Raw genomic sequence first — 5,455 nt, forward strand, 5'->3', positions numbered from 1 at the left:
TAAGCCCAAAGTCACAAAGTACATTTTCTCTGAGGGCTTTACAAGTCTGTACAGGGAGTGACACCCTCTGTCCTTAGACACCTCGGTTCAAGTGAGAAAAACTTGCCCACAAAAACAGTTTAACAGGGAATAAAGGTGGAAGAAACCTCAGGAAGAGCCACAGAGGAGGATCCCTCTCCCAGGACGGACAGACGTGCAATAGATGTCACGGGTACAGAACAAATCAACACAAACATATTGTCAGAACACAGAGGTCCCCGGCAGTCTAATCGTATGGCACATAAATAAGGGTGACCTGAGCCAGCACTAACCGTCAGCTCTTCAAAAAAGGAAATCTTAAGTCTTCTGTAAGGTGATGATCAGTTTGCCTCCTGAACCAGAAAGGTGTTTGTGTCCACAGAAGAGGAGCCTGATAGTGAAAGCTCTGGCTCCCAATCGCCCCACTTTGAAACTATGAGAACACAAGGAACCACAAGGAACCAAGCGTCCTGAGAGCGCAGTGTTCTAGAGGGTAGTAAGGTACTATGAGCCTTTAGATATATTGTAACAATACAATGACTGATAAAATGACAATGATTACAAACTGACAAAATGACAATGAATTACAATGAATGATAAAAAGGACAATGAATTACAATGACTGATAAATGACATGATATTACAATGACTGACAATGACAATGAATTACAATGAATGATAAAATGACAATGATTACAATGACTGATAAAATGACAATGAAATATCAATGACATAAAATGACAATGAATTACAATGACTATAAAATGACAATGAATTACAATGCTAAAAATGACATGAATAAATGACTGATAAAGACAATGAATTACAATGCTGAATGACAGAATTACAATATGATAAAATGACATAATGAAAATGACTGATAAAATGACATGAATTACAATGACTGATAAAATGACAATATGACATAATGACAATGAACTGATAAAATGACAATGAATTACATACTGATTATGAAACATGAGGAAAACAAATGAATTAACATACGATAAATGACAATGAATTACAATGACGGATAAATGACAATGAATTACAATGACTAAAAATGCAATGATTACAATGACTAAGAAATGACATGAATTACATGACGTAAATGACAATGAATTACAATGACTGACAAAATGACAATGAATTACAATGACTGATAAAATGACATGAATTACAAGTGACTGATAAATACAATGCATTACAATCTCTTTATCGAGAAAACAGAGGAATAAAATGTATTATGTATGCCTTTTAGGGCTTCCATAGCATACGTATGCAGTGCAGTTCACTAAAAAAAAATTATTTAACTTTACTGCCCAAAACACGTAAAAAAAAAGAGAGATAATTATTATATTTTTGAGGTTATGACAACCACGAACCTGCAGGGGGCGCCAGAAAACACCCAGAAAGTGTTTCTTCATCCGGGCATGCGCTCTCTCTTTCCTGTCGGCCCATCCGTCGTTACGGTGAGTCTGTGTCCGAGCTGCTCCTTAAAACGTTAAAAACACGTCACATATCCGCACACAGCCGCGTTATCTCCGCGGTGTATAAGATAAAGTGTTGTTTGGCAGCCGTAGGTGATAGTGTTTGTGGGTGTTTGTGGCGGGAAATTGTCGGTAAATATGAAGAAGTTTTCACGTGTGTGTGAGCGGCCACATGCGGCCCCGCGTGCTAACGGCTGAGCTAACTGATGCTTTTACTTTTGAAATACTCAGTTATTTTTTTAGTGTTTTGCGGTGATTTTAACGCGTGATTTCACTCAAAACTCGACGTTAACACGCCGTGACGTGTTTTAAATGTAAATGCGTGTGTTCAGGTCTGTGCTGCTTGGTTAGTTAAACGTGTTTCTGGTTTAAATTTGCAGGGTTGCTTGAATTTCCATTGAAAATGCTTGATTCAATCAGTGGTTTTCAAGGTTGTGAAAATGCTTGAATTTCAATTTCAGTGTTTTCAAGGTGTGAAAATGCTTTGAATTTCAATTCAGTGTTTCAAGGTTGTGAAAATGCTTGGAATCTTGAAAATGCTTGAATTTCAATTCAGTGTTTTCAAGGTTGTGAAAATGCTTGAATTTTTTTGAAGTGGCCTGTGAAAATGCTTGAATTTTTGTTGTGATGTCTATTTTGTCACTGTTATTGGCGCTTATGGTAAGTTACACAATACACCGCTCACAAGCTGAGAATACAAGCCAATTCACAATTAGTTAAAAAATCAAAACAGTCAATCTACCACCATATGAAATAATGCGAATTAGACCATATTATTATGCCATACCGTGGCACCGCTGCGCTTCCCATGACCATCATGGCAAACACAGTAGGCTACCTTTAAAAGGTGCGGAAAAATGGAAAAACTGGTGCTTGAAGGTGCTTGAAAAGTGCTTGAATTTGTTCATGAAAAGGTGTGGGGAACCCTGAATTGTTACTTTTTTTTTTAGATTTGTAAGGCGACCACCTGTACACACCTGTAAACATGCGAACGACGTTGTGAAGTCGTGGACCTGTACGTCCCACGAAAGGGTGATGGCCTCCATGACCTGTAACATGTGATGATGCTGGTACTGTATAAACAAGTTAGAGATGAAATGCTGATGGTGTTGCAGCTCTGCGAGCAACAGAATCATCGGAGCCAAGGACCATGCCTCCATCCAGATCAACATTGCCGGAGTAAAAGGAAGACTTAAGCCCTAAACTTTTAGTCCTCACACAGGAAAATACACTAGGGATGTAACATACACTCACGACTCGATTCGAGTCACGATTTTTTTTGTTTCACGATACGATTTTTAAAATCAAATGAGCTACAGACAATTGAACCAAATAAAACGATACTTTATTTGTAGGAAAAAAAATCTTTCTTTACAGAAACTCTGCAAACAGTTTTTTGTGTCTCATAAAAGTCTAGAATGTTCCACTAGCCACATTTTCCAGCAAAAAAAAGACAGATCATGAGAGCAACTGAATTATTTGATCAAAAATAAGTATAGGCATTAATTAATTTCTAAAGTTAAGTTATATTTTTGGCTTGTGTTTGTTTTTACCCATAATTCCCCATTTAATGTATTTATTTACTCTGAACCACCGAGTGAAAGCTGACCCGTGATACCTCCGTTTCATTTTTAATCCTTTGGTGTATTTCTGGTAGTTAAGGCTGTCCAAAGGATGAAGGTTTTATTGTGTAAGCTGCCTGGGAAAAGTTGGTTTGTTGTCTTTGACTGCACGTTTTTTAAAGATACCAAAACGTGACTAATTAATATGTTGACTGACAGTGTGATTGGTTTATATTAATTTGGCTTTGGAAGTCTAACCTGGCACACACGGCTCTGACAAAAACATTACAGGTTTTACTTGTTTATTTAAAGTAAAAGTAGTTCTAACTTAAATCAAATAAATGTCTACACAGATTGGTTTGTGTCAGGTTAACACAGACGCCTGTACGCAGCCCACCAGCCTGGTTACACCGTCTGGAATTCTCTGAACATAGTTATAAACAACAGTAGGCTCCACGTGGGTTGTAAAATTTGCATGGCGTTGGCCACAAGAGTAAACCGTGACACACAGTGAGAGTGAGACTGAATAGTGATGTGAAGCTCGAAACAGAATATGACCCGGAATGGTCGGCTTGTACAGCGTAATGGAACAACTCAGTGTTGGTGTGCACAAGGCTGTACCTATCAGTGTGGCACGTCAGTTGTTTACAAATCACTTGGACTAATGTGCTATCAGTGTTTTGGAGTTTTATTGTTTGATCTTGTGATGTGTGCTCCTGTCCTGTCTGCAGGTCGCACAAGGTGACTGGTCGCTTCAATGGTCAGTTCACAGACCTACGCTATCGGCGGCGCCATCCGCAGGATGGTAAGAAAACACTTGAATAAGTTTGTAGCTGTGCAGCTTTCTCTCATCCATTAAAATATCAACGTTTGAATGTGTGGACAACTGGGAGTTGGAGTCAGTGTGTCACATCAGTGTGGTTGTGGTCGCTGTAACTATGGTATCTCAACAGTTACCAGTATCTTTGTGACATAAGAGGAGCAAGACTACATAGGATGGAATATTGGGAACACGTATTGTGAAATTACAGTCACATCTCGGGAACAGAGTCGCTACTTTAATGGCTGTTTGACCCCCGGAGCAGCAGCTTCACATGAACATGACGACAGCTGTCGTGCTTTTCATATTCATCAATGATTCATAGAGTGATGTGAAGTTCTCTTTTATGGATGAATTATTTATTGCCCCAGAAATATGTCACCAGGCATCCTGAGTTGTACGTCCTGTGTTCTGTTATGGAAACCTTCCATGACTTTCTAAATCTGAACGTGTTGTGTTTTTTTCCTTTCGCAGGGTGAGTCTGATGACTCCATCCTGAGGCTGGCGAAGAATGACTCCGTTGTTGCAAAGTAAGCCGAAAACCGCCACTACTGCATTTCATGCTTCATGCTAAAGTTAGTGCTTCAAACAGAAAGTTGTTCCTCCGTCAGTGGAGCGGGCCAGCAGCTGTGCACTTTAGTAAAAACGTCCTGCACAAAACAAATTAAAATACAATTACAGTCAGTTCCTGAGACGTCTTGACTTTTCCACAGCAGACTGAAGCTTTTAATGACGGACGCTTGAATACAGTCCAGTCAGCATGCTGGTACCAGGAGCCTGAAATTGATAAATATTTATTTACTTACTGCGACAGGTGTAAAGAGTTCTCTGAAAAGATCTACCTGTTCATAAAAGATTGTCCTGCAAGTTTGAAAGAAAAAAATGGTTTCACATAAAAAAAAGTAATAACCAGTCACAGGGGTCCATGACCCTGCAAAGGTACTGCTGGGGGTCTGCTATTTTTGTCATAATTAACAATTTTCACCAAAAATAATGGTGAATGTCCAGATAAATGAGTAACTACAAACTCTTAATTGGATGAATACTGACTTATCCAAAGACGACACAATCAAACACATAGAGGCTGAGAACCCAGTGTATAAATAGGTTTATAAGAGTTAACAAAGTCAGTATAAAATAGGTCAGGCTTAAATTGAAACTTAATCACTATCTGTATCTGTTGGTAAATTTGAACTCTAACATGTCTTCTTGTCCCTCCCTTCTTTTGTTTCACAGGAACTTCTAAGTGACTCTGGATCTGTGGAACTTGTAAAATAAAACAATGAAAAAAAAAACGTTGCTTGTCATGTTTCTCAGAGAAAGGCGTAAACGTGCTACGTGCTGAGAACAGTGGTGTCTCATCGAGAGGAAATATTTCATGACCGATGACGATCTGACTAATGCGAGACAGTGGACTCTTTGCTGACTTGTTTAAAAAAAGTCTGTACATTGGATGACTTGATCAAGACGTGGTTGTTAATATTCTGTTGAGTCATGTGGAAAAATTCCAAAAGTTGGGAGTTGACCACAGTAAAATTCCAACAATGCACATTCTGCAAAGTTTT

General features: G+C 38.8%; 1 long non-coding RNA gene across 1 annotated transcript; it reads left to right on the forward strand.

Annotated features, from left to right (window-relative positions):
* The first annotated feature begins 3,813 nt into the window (after positions 1-3,813).
* LOC113747681 (uncharacterized) lies at positions 3,814-5,171 on the forward strand. Its single transcript, XR_003463777.1, has 3 exons — positions 3,814-3,875; positions 4,365-4,420; positions 5,127-5,171. It is a non-coding gene; the product is annotated as an uncharacterized LOC113747681 (long non-coding RNA).
* Positions 5,172-5,455: the final 284 nt, after the last annotated feature.

The sequence above is a fragment of the Larimichthys crocea genome, chromosome XV, assembly GCF_000972845.2.
Source record: "Larimichthys crocea isolate SSNF chromosome XV, L_crocea_2.0, whole genome shotgun sequence".
NCBI classification, from domain to species: domain Eukaryota; kingdom Metazoa; phylum Chordata; class Actinopteri; family Sciaenidae; genus Larimichthys; species Larimichthys crocea.